Source organism: Heloderma suspectum, chromosome 7 (assembly GCF_057233095.1).
Source record: "Heloderma suspectum isolate Gila_16-S chromosome 7, 16-S_ref, whole genome shotgun sequence".
Lineage (NCBI taxonomy): Eukaryota > Metazoa > Chordata > Lepidosauria > Squamata > Helodermatidae > Heloderma > Heloderma suspectum.
This window is the reverse complement of record NC_139464.1, coordinates 22744428-22758234: the sequence shown is the minus strand read 5'-3', so window position 1 is coordinate 22758234 and position 13807 is coordinate 22744428. Positions and strand designations below refer to the sequence as shown.

Sequence of the window (13807 nt, the reverse complement as noted above, 5' to 3'; positions counted from 1 at the left end):
AATCAAGAGCATTTCCTAAGGTCACTACGCAAGCTCCAAGAAAGGGTAGATTTAAAAAAAGGGTACAATCCAATATAAATCCAATCTACAGTACACCCATTGAAATGAATGGGACTTAAATCAATAGGGTTACTCTAAGTAGGCCTTATGCTGAATTTTATCCTACGTTTTTCTCATGTTTGACATACAAGAAAAGAATCATATAGTCAAAGTGCAGCAGTGTATACAAGCAGGGGTAGATTTAAGGTCAGGAACGTTAGGAAGGCACACACCTTGGATCCCAGCAAACCCAATAAAACAAGGAAAGGAAAGGTTCCTCCTGTGCAAGCACCAGGTCATTACTGACCCCTAGAGGGACGCCTGCTTACGCTGGCATTTTCATGGCAGACTATAGCGGGATGGTTTGCCATTGCCTTCCGCAGTCGTGACTACCTTTCCCCCAGCAAGCTGGGTACTCATTTTACCGACCTCGGAAGGATGGAGGGCTGAGTCAACCTGAGCCAGCTACCCAAGACCCAGCTTCTGCTGGGATCTAACTCAGGTCATGGGGAGAGTTTTGGTTGCAATACTGCCGCCTACCACTCTGCACCACATGAGGCCCTAAACCCAATAAACCCAGGGGTAAAAAAAAAAAAAAACATAGTATTCACTCTTGAATGAAGCCCAAAGCCCTGTGTTAAGGGTTTATGGAAACTATATTACAAATGTGATTAATCTGTACATTTAATTTAGCATTCATTATCCTACAATGTTCATACAATCACTAAGACATACTAGAATGGCCACTCTGTCCTTTAAGTTACTGCCGGCGGGGGGGGGGGGGGGAGGTGTCTACTTTACCACTCTTTAGCCATATGGATTCCCAAAAACAATAGTTCAAGTGTGTTAACCTTGCATAATATGTTAATTGTTTCTACTTCTACAGCTGCTTGTAAGAGCCAAGTCTGTGGCCCAAGAAAGTCAGGGTTTGGTAAGCATCTGCTGAGCATCTGCTGATCTTTCTGCCTTAACACCCACCTTGCACCCATAATGTCCCAATAAAGGGATTTTATTGTACCTATGTTACTATCTTGTATGTAACTGAACACCTTAAAACAAGATCTTAAGTAAATATGTCTCGATGTCTACACTTCTACAGAATCCAAACAGAAACATTAGCACAACACTTGAAGTTGCACTGCTGAAAAACAGTATATATAGCTTAGTTTTATCCAAAGAATCTTGTTTCCCACTACACAGAAGAACTTTGAAATCTCTCTATCACTGAATCCACAGTTGATTTTTGACTGCTTCAAGGAGATTCTGCCAAGCACTAGCTCATATTTTATTCCAAATTTAGCTTTTGAAAAAAAGTGTCTCAATCATGAAAGACTATCATCATCATCAACACTGACCTTACATGTTGAACTCTTAAAGAAAAGATTATTTATGAATGTGTGTTCACATTTTGCAACTCTTAACAGTGCTGTGAAAGTAGGTGAAAAGGGAAAATAAACCAACAGCAAAGCAATGGATCGATTTTCATGTTTAAAGCCAGCCAAGCCAGCCAATATAAAGCCGAATCTCCAGATGTTCCCTATTTTATGCTGAGGTTAGTTTGGAAGCTGAAAAGGCTAGATTAAGATTCAACCTTTTTCTTCTTCTTTTTTTTAAAGAACTATGACAGCAGGTAATTAACCTTAAGCCTGTGTCAGATACTGTTTCTCACTTGCTTTTCTAATTGGGCAATGATTCAGGAGTCTTAACATGTTCAGCCTTGTTCATAAATTTCATTCCAGACAGCGGTTAGATATGCCATGTTACCTAAGACATAACCTGCAGCATTTTCATGTTAAAAGCCAGTGATTTCTCTCCAATTAGAAGTTCTCCAAGCACCATCACCACTGGGAGCTAAGATTTCATAAACTTTTACCATGCCTCTAACAAAAGTGTGTGAGGAAGCCACAAGGATTCTCAGGAGACAGACACTATCTCCGTCACAGATAACTGTATTTTTATGCAGAAAGGAATTCTGTAGTCGCAGGGCAAAGCTTCCATCAGTGATTGTCCAAGCTGCCCTATTGTCACAGAGAAGCAACGACCTGGTTCACACATAACGTTAATCCACAATTTATTTAACTCATGGTTAACCCATTGATTGTGCCCTACCCAGGATTTGTCTGGCTGACGATCGAACAGTTTGTTTTCTCTTCTTAATTTTTAAAAATATAATTAACAGTGACAGAAAAAAGAGAGAAGAAAAAGAAAAAAAAAGAGAAAAAACACAACAGAAAAGCACTCACAATAACCATTCACAACACCATTAATAAAAAGGGAAAAGGGGGGAGAGATTCAACACCTCTATTGCAAATATACAGTAATATAAGCAGTCCATATATCTCAATAAGCATAATAAGTTGTTTTAACTTTTGCATAACCCACACTTGCTGGGTTTACACAATAACCCGAGTGGAGGGTGCATATTCAAAATCAAAGCCACACACGCCACAGTTTCACCCTCACCATGGGTAACCTAAGGTGGGCTGTAGTGTCATTTGAATAGCCCCAAAGTGAAGATACTTAAGAGGGTTGCTTGTTGTTTAATAAATTAAATTTAAATACTGAAGTTATAAATACACCCTTTGCCTACTAGGCACCCAGCGTGACATAGATTAAAATGTATAATTAAAACACACATATGAGCAAAAGCCATACTATCCAATAACATCTGAAAGATACATTAATATTAAAATGGAAGAGTGACACGAAACAGCATTACATAGCATTAAATGCCTGACAGAACAGAACTATTTTACTGTCAACCTAAAGCCAAGTAATGAAGAGCCAATCTCACCTCCCTTAGCAGCGAGTTCCACCATCTGTGCTGCTACCAAAAAGGCCTTGTCTTGAATATTCACCAATCTTGCCTCTTTATGTGGCGAGACATATAAACAAGGCTTCCAATAATTATCATAAATTACAGTAAGCTGTTCACTGTAAGATTCCATCATTAAGGGCACAATCCTAGTGAGATAGTTGCCAGCCTCCAAAGTCAGAAGCTGGTGACTATCCTATGCAGGTCAGCAGGCACATGGAGGGAGCCCCTTTGCTAGATGTGCAATTTCGCGCATCTAGCTGAAGCTTCAGAGATGGGGTGGAATCGGCCCTGGAGACCCCATACCAGGCAGAGTAAAAGAGCTTCTGCAGTCTCCTCCCCTCCCCTCCCCACCCCCAGGAATGCCCCCTTTTTGCCCTCTCCCCACTCTGTTTTACGAGCATGGGGAGGCAACTGCTGTGGTTCTCTCCATGCAGGCTAGGAGGGGGAGGAGGCAGCGAGCACGGTCTCCTGGAGCGTTGTCTCTGAATTCGGAGCCAGTAAACCGAAAAATCCTATAGCCCTCTAGCCAGTGTCTAGATTGCTCTCTAACTGAATGAGCTAAGAGCTGCACCTTTCATAATACAGAGTAAGAGCACTGCTGCACTTGGAGAAGCACGTTTAAGATTCTGCATGCCCAGAAGTTATGTTCAGACCTCTGTGCACAAGTTAACATTTAACACCTTGGCTAATACCTGGGAGACAGAACCTACGAGCTTTACATTCTGAGGAAGAGAATGAAAGAATATAATTTGTTCACCAATGACTTCTTCACCCTCCAGCTATACTGTACCCAGATTTTACAATGGAGAACCTGAAATAACCTTATGAAGTCAGTATCACCAGATATGACTACTAAAACCTGCTGGAGCTTGCAACCCAGTATAATAAACTTTATCTTTAACATGTGGATTATGAAGAGTTACAGACTGCCAGGAAGGGAACTGTTGGCGCCAATCTGATGCACACTTATTTGGAAGTAAGCTTAACTGAGCATAGAGGGAACTACTTCTGAGAAAACATGAAGAACTGAGCTGTACACAAATAAGACTTTTGCCAGCATTTAAGAGGGTTTAACCTGCCATCTTTCAAATCCCTTTGGATGTGCTCATGGACCAGAAGGACAGACAGAAAGACCAATGTCGCTACAGGTATAGCACAGGAGAATAATTTCTCCTACAAACTAATAATAGCAACCTCTAAAGGTTCTTGCTAGGCATATCTCAAATGAAGAAGAAACCCAGCAGACTACTGCCTGCTGGGCCCAACAGCTGTTCGTTTACGACATACCGTTCTGGCCACCTCACACTGCCTCTGAGACCTAGTTCTCATAACCAGCAGATGGTAAGCCTTGGAAGCTCATGTGATTGAATGTTGCCCACATACAAAAAACAGCATCCCAGGGAGAAGGCACCCTTTCCATGGCAACTTGCGTTTCCACACGCAGGGAATATTTTTGTATGGAGAAGCATTCATTCATATAAGCTCCCACCAGCCTGAAATCGTACAGCCCAGACACAGATTTACTGTGTGACACAATTGCTAGGTGCTAGACTAGAACATAGGAATACTGTATTCAAAACCCTGCTCAGATGTAAAACTAATTGGTACGAACTGGATAAATAACAATCTATCAGCCTACCGTATAAGACTGTTGTAACCGTACCTTTATTGGACAATGGGTATTGGACAAACACTCCCTTTCCATTCCCCAGCTCCCTAGGCAACACAGCAGATGGCAGCCACACAGGTCCAAGAAGGAAGAATGAAGAGGGGGGTGTCTCCAATAAGTGACAAATGTACTGGTAAAGATCCGTTCACAGGAGACCTCCCTGGGGATGGAAATCTCTATGCAGATCAGGGCCAGCCGTACCATGAGCCAGAGTGAGGCAAACGCAGATTTAATTGCTAGTTATTCAATTTGTTAATATAGTATTTTCGCTGCTAATATCGTATTTTTACTGCTAGAGATGAGGAAAGGCATTTGTGGAGTTTTCTGCCTCATGTGTCTAAATAACGTGCCTGCCTTTGTGTCCTAAGCACCCTGACTTGGGTGGCTGAGGGGCAACCTCTGCTGCTCCACCTCAGGCAGCAAAATGCCTTGGGCCAGCCCTGATGCAGATGCATAATTCTGCATCAACCTCCCCCAACCTGTTGCCATCCAGATGTGTTAAGAGTACAACTCCCATCATTCCAAGCCACCACAGCCATTGACAGTTGGACCGACTTGTCAGGATTTGAGATTGTGAGTAAATACAATATGCATTGCAGCAGGTATGGGAAACTTAACGCCCTCTAGGTTTTGGTACTACAACTCCCATCAGCCCCAAATGGTTAATCATGGTAGCTCCAAAACATCTACCCCTGCATTGCAAGATAGGGACATACATCTTTGCACACATGCATGTCTGCACATATAACTAAATCACCTCTAGGAACCCAAGTCAATACCAGCTAGAACACACTAACTTGGAGCCCTCACATGACAGAGATCTCTAAATCCTCGCTTCAAATGTTAGAAAGGAATCAGGGAAAACCCACCCCTTCCAATCTGAATTTCAGCCACAATTCCCCAAGGTGGAGCAGTTCCTAAACACGAAGATGCTTGAAAACCCATCTGGCACACTCCAGGGTTTAAGTAGGTATTTGGCATAATTCACTTGACTACAACACAAAATGTCTCAACGTAGTTTCCCACACAAGAGAACTGGCAAAGACCTGTCCCTTCCATCTCTCCCTGGGTTAATGTATACCCATCACATCTGGCTCAGTGGAAAGATAATAAATCACAACAGTTGTTGCTCTCTCATTCTGCTCAGGATGAAGGGGCTGGCAAGTTACCTTCTCCAGGCACATCTAAGCAAGGTACACATGGCAAGGAGAGCCCTTCCACACACACACAAGCTGTTTGAAATACAGCACAAGAACAAATTTCTCACGGGAAATGATGTTTACTGTGTGGTATAAGGACTGTCTGAAGTAAACAGTGGAACATAATACATGCAAAAATCGGGGAGGGGGGGAGTTGGGTCCAGGACAAAGGAGGCTTTGCATAAGAGAAGCTTTACTGTTTAGTAGGAGTTCATTACCTACCAAACCTCACTTCAGTTTGAAACAATGCAACCCCATCAAGAAGCTATGCTAAAATAAATCCATGCAAAACAACCAGTAAGTTACAAAACTAAGCTTGCTTGCTGCCCTTTCCAGATTCCAACATATACTTCCCTAGTTCTCAGACTTATTCTGTTTCCAGTGATGGGTTCACACACAGAGATTTTGTTCAAGGACAACTGTACTGTCTACACACACACACGCGCGCGCCTCCCACAGTACCGTGAGTAGAGCTTGCCTTTAGTCATGTCCACACATTTTTTGCATAGGATCAAATTGCAAATGATTGCTCTTGCTAAAAAAACATTCCCTTAGTAACAGATCAAACTCTTCCCCAGTAACATGAGGGCCTAAGTTACTATACTCTACATCCAGAGATGAAGTCTTTTAAAAGTGTCGCACCCAACGTTAGTGTAATTTAAGTCCCATTCATTTTCCTGGGTCTCCTCTAAGAACGGTTAATACTGGACAGAACTTTGGGAAGGATTGCTGTCTATTGGCTATCCAAGCCTCAAAATTCGATTGCCACATCTGGGCAGCCTTCCAGATGTGTTGGGCTACAACTCCCATAATCCTGAGCCAGCATCCTGGAGTCTCAGTCCGACACATCTGGAGGGCACCAGGTTAGAGGAGGCTGTACTAGGCTCTGATTTCAGGCGGGGTTGATGAGGACTTGGCACAGGAATCTCCTGCTGCACCCACCCCCAAGGCATGTACAGTTGCAACGATGAAACTGCCCTTAAACATGAACAGAACGCCTTTCTCTAACCACATAACCAGCCCACACACAAAAGTGGATTTACGACTTCCAGAGCAGAAGCACAATAACCTGGCAAGCTTAAGGCTGCTTATTTTAGAAATTCAACACTGCCTACTAAGCATCTCATTGCCCTCCTCGTTCCCCCTCACCCCTGAATGCCAGCACAGAGGGAAAGGGGGGAGGGAACGAAAAGGCTGAGCATTTCTGCATTTGCATCTTGTCCCACACAATCCTCAGACATGGCACACTGCTGGCTGCCTGCCTAGATCAGGGCTTCGACTTCTGTCGCCGCAGTTATCATAATAGCTATACGCATGCTTTGTTTTTTTTTTTGGGGGGGGGAATCAATTAATGCTGTTCAATTACCCCTGATCTTCCAGCTACCGGCCACAGTCGCGATGATGGGGGAAAGTGGGGGGGGGGAGGTTCTCCCATACTTGAAGGGCGAAGCGGAGGGTTCTACTCCACGCTGACCCCGATTACATCAATGAGGAATCCGTAAAGGATGGGTATTTCCTCCCGGAATAATCAATGCGAAGTGCAGAGGTCCGCTCTCGGGTTCTGAGTCATACATACGTTGCTGGCGAACAGGACGGTTCAGCCGCGTCCCCTCCTTCCTCCGCAGCAACGCACAACAGCCGGGAAAAGCTCCGTTCTGTGTGTGCAGCGACGGCGGAGGGCGCTGCGCCTGCTATTATCTAAGGACCGGGGGCAAGCAGGCGAGCAGGCAAGAGGGCGGGCGGGCGGGCCGGGGGGGGAGAGGAAGGCTTCCTGCTTTTTTCCAAGGAAAAAAGATTAAACCCCCCCCCCAAAAGCCCCTTGGACCCAAATAAATAAATGAGGCGCGACACCGCTGCCCTTTTCTGCCGCCAGTAGAGCGCGGAGCCCTCGGCGCAAAAGTACACCCGCCCCAAAGCATCACCTTTCCCGGGCCACGCGGGGGACAGGCGACCCTTAGCGGAGCCCCACCATTCCCGGGGCGGCCCGCGCTGGGCTCCGGCCACGAGAGAAAGCCGCCCCCCCCCCGCTCTCCCCGGCTGGGGCCGGCGCGCTGCAGCCTCCCGTACTTGCCCTCCGCTCGCGACGGGTGGCGCCGGCGCCCCGTCCCGGAGGAAGCCCGCGCGGCGCGCCGAGCCCCGCTCCGCCCGCAGCGCCCCGGTGCGCCCCGGCGCCTGGCAGGGCGCGCGCGCGCGCGCTCAGCGCCCTCCGCGTCGCGCGCTCCGCATCCTTGCCCGGCGGGAGAGGCGGGCGGAGCTGCCGCTGCCGCCGCCCGAGGCTGGCACACACCTCGGCGGCCGTCCCCCGCTGCTGGACACGAGGGGCCGGGACGGGGCCGGCTCGCGTCCTCCGCTCCTCAAAGAGGCGCGCGCGCTGGGGTGAAAGGGAGCGGGAAGTCGCCCGGCGAGGCCGAGCAGCGCCGTCGCCAGGAGCGGTTGCCTCCGCCCGCGCCCCCTCTCTCGGGCGGCGCGGTGGTACGTCCCGAACCCCGATACAAAAGCGGCGGCGGCGGTTGGCCGCGGCTCGGGGAAAGGCGGAGGGAGGCGCAGCCCGGCGGCCAATGGGAGGCGCGCCAGGGACGGCTCGAAGGACTGCAGCGGGGGCCGAGGCGCAAGAGGTTTAAAGCGGCAGCGGCCCGCGGTGGAGGGCGGGTCAGGTGTCTGGAGAAGTCCCAAGAAAAGCGGGGGGGGGGGGCGGGCGAGGGAGAGAGCGCGCGAAAAAAAGCAGCCCACGCCCTGCTCGCTGACGTACGTCGCAGCCTCCTGTGTGGGAAGAGAGCAGCGACCTTGACCCCGGAGCCATCCAAGGATTTGCAGAGCCGTTGCAATGCAGCAGCAGCAGCAGCAGCAGCAGCCGCCCCAAAAGCGCAAGGCGGGAGAGGCGATTGCCGGGTCTGCGAAGTGATGATGGGGGGGGGGGGAGCGGGGAGCGTTCCTCTGGCAGCTGCAGTTTAAAACTTTTAAATATTACGTTGTATTTTATGCTGCATTTTGTGGGTTTTAATTGGTCTGAACCGCCCAGAGAGCTTCGGCTGTATTGGGCGGGTCAGAAATGTGATTAATAAAATAAATGGCTCCGCCGTTGGGCAATTTGTAATAGGAAGAGCTGGCAACGGAACCCGGCGCCAGGTTGACTTTAGGAAAGGATTTCCTAGTACAAACCATGCCTTTGAAAACAACCTGCCGCGCTTTGTGGGGGTGGATGTTAGAAACTGGGCGTTCAAAACGTGGGGAGTATAAGTCAGCCTTTCCCAACCTGGCACCTTCCAGATGGGTTGGACTACAACCACAATCCTCCCCAGCCAGTGGCTTTGCTGGCTGTGGTGATGAGAGTCGTAGTCCAACCCATCTGGAGGGCACCAAGTTGGTGAAGGCTGGTATAAGCATTCTCAAATATGAACAACAAAAGAGTCTTGTGGCTCCTTGGAGACCAAGGTTTACAGGGCAATACTGTCTTAACTCAGAAGGAAGCCCTGTAGAGTTCATTGCAACTTTACCCCCAGGGAAACTGGCACGGCCCTCCAGATTTTATTTACATTTCTATACTGCCCAATAGCAGGAGCTCTCTGGGCAGTTCACAACAATAAAACCATAAAATACAGCATAAAATGCAATATAAAATTTAAACATTTTAAACTGCACTATAAAACTAAAATAAAACCTAGCAGCAATGCAGAGGTTTAAAATACAATAACAGATTTAAAACAGAACCAGAAGACTAAAATGCCTGAGGAAATAAAAAGGTCTTCACCTGGTGCTGGAAAGAGCACAGTGTAGGTGCCAGGTGAGCCTCTCTGGGAAGCTCATTCCACAATCAGGTGCCACAGCAGAAAAGGCCCTCTTTTGGGTAGCCATCCAGCTTGTTTCCCTTTTTTGACTACAGCACCTATCAGCCCCAGCCAGCATGGCAAATGGTCAAAGATTATGGAAGTTGTAGTCCAAAGCTTCTGAAAGGCAACGGGTTACATACCTCTGCAGTTTTATACCAGCTTGCATATGCTTTCATGGACCAGAGTCCATCAGATGCGTTAAGTATTATCCAAAACAGTTCGTTACAATAAATATCTTCATCTTTAAAGTGTCATAATAAGACACTAACATGGCTTTAAACATTATTCTCAAAGAAACAGACAAAAAGACATGTGACTTTACAGCTTGATCCTATGCACACTTGTTCAAAAGTAAAACCCAATGGAGCTTAATCCTATTTATATCTGAAACTTATAAATCACCCTTCATCCACAAGGGGTCCCAGAGCGATGTTGTTGTTGTTCAGTCGTTCAGTCGTGTCCGACTCTTCGTGACCCCATGGACCATAGCACGCCAGGCCTTCCTGTCCTGCGCTCTCTCCCGGAGTGTGCTAAAGTTCATATTCATTGCATCGGTGATGCTATCTAGCCATCTCATCCTCTGCCATCCCCTTCTCCTTTTGCCTTCAATCTTTCCCAGCATCAGTGTCTTTTCCAGTGAGTTTTCTCTTCGCATTAGGTGGCCAAAATATTTGAGCTCAGAGCGATGTACACAACATTAAAAAGCAAATCCAATATAAAAACCATACAATTACACAGTAAAAGACAAAACGGTCACTAGTCTTCAGGTCAAAGTAAAACACAACACTCAACCCAGCTTTAAAATAACAGGATTGCAGTGTTACTGTGATAATGATCAAGAAACCTGGAGGTTTCCCTGGAGGTTTGGACTACAGAAGAAACAAATCTAGAATTCCGCTTTCTTCCTCCAAGGGATTCTGGGATTTGTAGTTGGGGGGGGGGGCTAATTCTATGTTAGAGACATCTCCACCACAAGTCCTACAGTTCCTCGCTAAAAGATAAGAGTACACCAATTAAAATGTTTGCATACCTCAATATTAGATGGGCAGTTATCACTGATAACTTACAAACAAGGTTCCTGTTTTCTTACCATAAGTACATAGATGAAAGTATGGCATGCACCCTATCCAAGTGGCCCATGCCAAAATATAGGAGCCACAGGAATAATTTCTGCAAAAAGACAGCATGTAGGAGTGATTGTAGTGAAGTAGAGTCAAATTTCAGATCACTTGTATATATTTTTCAAATTGTTTTGCTGTGTTTCTGCCTGAAAGCCCATGGAGGGAGGGCATTTTAAAGCTAATTCCTTCCTCAGCTCTGCTTTCTCCTCCTCTATCTCGTGATAAAGCCAGCAGCAGAGAAAAATAGGAGCTGGCTATTATCCCATACAAGCTGCCAATATACTGTGCTGACTCTTCTAAAGCATTCAGGCAGTGGTGTTATGATATGAGTTGTCCTGATTACTGTGAGATGATTGGTCAGGGAATTTTTAAAAGTGCAAGAATGTTCCTTGATAGCTGGGAATCTCCTTCCAGCGTTTGGAATGTAACACTGCATTTGGAAAGGTAATACTCTCCAGCTAGTCAGAGGCAGCAGAGAAACAGCTTGGAATTTGTAATTTTAATTCAAAGAGGGAATGCAAGGAGCAGAAGGCCAAAAGCTTTTAGCTGAGCTGAAGAAGGGAGCTAAAGCAGAGGTACAGAGTTATAACAGTGGCTCCCTGAGAATCTGATGGGAAGCAGTTTTGCTGGCTACTTTTAGGAGTCTACTTACTTCCACTATGCTTTGCCTGTATATTTGTAAATAAATATAAGGCATATCATGTGCTCTCTTATCCAAACAAAACCTAAAACTTGTAACATTGCCCTTGGACCTCTCACTATAACAGTAGGAATCGTGCATATTCTTCATCTATGTGGTGTTCATACATTAGGAGTACCACAATAGATGCAATTGCTATTGAGCTAATTCTAATGCACTTGGAATTAAACAATGAGAACTGTTGGGTGAGGTTTAATAAAGTGTTAATGACTCTGGAGGAGGTGTAAACTACTAAGGGACTGTGGTACACAGGCACAAGGAAACCAAGGGGCACAAATTAGGGCTGTTTAGCCAGAATGAGTGTTCAACTTTACATGGCAGAGTGGAAGAGGTATTGTGGAGCCCTCCAAAATAGTAACTCCATCTGTCACTGATTTGGGAGAAGACTTTCTAAATAATAAACATTATTTTTCTTAGCCATTCAGAAAAATAGAAGTTTCTGTTGAACTAAGGAAAACATGAAAGTGAACATTGAATGTGAAAAAAATGAAGGAGAAAATCTGAAATGCATCTTTATTCTTTGGAGTGGGACAGAATATGGGTGCCCTATTTATTTTTCCTCACCATTTATGGCTAGTCTATACATTACAAAGGCCACATGGAAGCCACTGGAAAAGCAAACGGAGCATGGCCATGTCTCCATGTCACATTACAAGTAGCCATAGGAATTACTTGCATTGCATAGAGAGTCTCCACACCACAGATGTTCCTATTTGCTGTCGTGGCTATTCTACACGTTACCGCCATTACATGGAGCAATCACCACTTGGAGAATGTGGCCAGCAGCATTTAAGTACAATTGTGACATATAGTCCAGCTCTTCAGTACCTTCTCCAAGTGGTAGTAAATTAGCTTAACGACTACAACTCCAGTTTAAGTTGTTTGTGACCAGACTGCTGCATAATTGTGTAATTAATCCCAGAATTATTGGGGCTAGCATTCGAGTTCTTGACCCCTTGCTGTAAAATGCCAGGTTGTTTAAAAGACAAAACGCCAGCAAACAAGATGGAGATCACATATGGGAGAAGACCAAATTAAAAATTAATAACGCTTTCAGTAGCAGAAACATACATTATCTTTATGATGGAGGGATGCAGGCCTTATACTGCTACAGCTGCGGAAGCAGGACTTTGTCCCCCCTGCCCCCCCCCGTCTATCCGTCATCATAATAAAAATGCTAATCAAGAGCAAAGCGATTCCTGCCAGAGGAATAAGGAACTGCAGCAAATGCTTGCCTAAAGATGACAGTTACACTCAGCAAACCTCACACTTCAGCCAGGGTCTCTGAAGAGGACTTAATGCTGTGCGTTTAATCCTATGATGGGGGTTATTCGCATCAAAAACAAATTTCAATCTCCACAGCTACTTTCACACTCCATTGTAGTGGAAGGAAGGCCCTGGCTAATTATTAAAAACCACACTTGACTGCAGTGTCTCCCTCCCTTGCATTCCCTTCTCACAGAACAAAACCTGACACCTCTAACCCAATTTGCCATAGAAGCCCAATTACTTCTGTGGTCTTTGCAAGGATTATCTATGGCCCTGATCTTGAAAAGAGAGAGCCAAAGTGGTGTAGTAGTGGCAAAGAATGCCTATTACCAGCTCAAGTAAAATAGTGTGACAGCTTATGACCATTCACATAGCCTGGCCTCAGTGATCCGTGCAGTAGTCCTTAAGACTGGACTACTGTAATATGCTTTATGTGGGGCTGCCCTTGAGACTGGTTCAGAGGCTGCCTCTCATGCAGAATGTGGCAGCTAGATTGCTCAGTGGAGCTTCCTACCGAGCACATATGATTCCTGTGCTGAAAGCCCTGTACTGACTGCCAATTAACTACTGAGCCATGTTCAAGTTGTTATCGCAGCTCAGGACCAGGTTAGCTGAGAATCTGCCTCCTCTCCTATGGACTGCCCAGGTCTTTATGTTCTGAGGGGGAGGCCTTGCTAACCATTGTTGTTCAGTCGTTAAGTCGTGTCCGACTCTTCGTGACCCCATGGACCATAGCACGCCAGGCCTTCCTGTCCTGCGCTCTCTCCCGGAGTGTGCTCAAGTTCATATTCATTGCATTGGTGATGCTATCTAGCCATCTCATCCTCTGCCGTCCCCTTCTCCTTTTGCCTTCAATCCTTCCCAGCATCAGGGTCTTTTCCAGTGACTTTTTGCATTTGGTGGCCAAAATATTTGCGCTTCAGCTTCAGTATCTGTCCTTCCAATGAGCAGTCAGGGTTGATTTCCTTTAGGATTGACTGATTTGACCTCCTTGCAGTCCAGGGGACTCGTTAAGAGTCTTCTGCAGCACCACAGTTCGAAAGCATCAATTCTTCGGCGCTCAGCCTTCCTTCTTGCTAACCATACCAACCTATTGAAGTTCATTTGGCTATGGTGCGGAGGAGGGCTTTCTCAATTGTGGTACCCACCAAGGTGAAATTATTTC

The 13807-nt window shown here is 46.1% G+C and overlaps 1 protein-coding gene across 6 annotated transcripts in view; it reads right to left on the bottom strand.

Moving 5' to 3' along the window:
* Positions 1-8184, bottom strand: part of MICAL3 (microtubule associated monooxygenase, calponin and LIM domain containing 3) — a 243144-nt gene extending 234960 nt beyond the window's left edge. For all 6 annotated transcript variants that reach the window (XM_084809267.1, XM_084809261.1, XM_084809264.1 and 3 more), the window contains exon 1: positions 8013-8184. The gene's annotated coding sequence lies outside the window, so the exon portion shown is untranslated. The remainder of the gene's footprint in view (positions 1-8012) is intronic.
* Positions 8185-13807: the final 5623 nt, after the last annotated feature.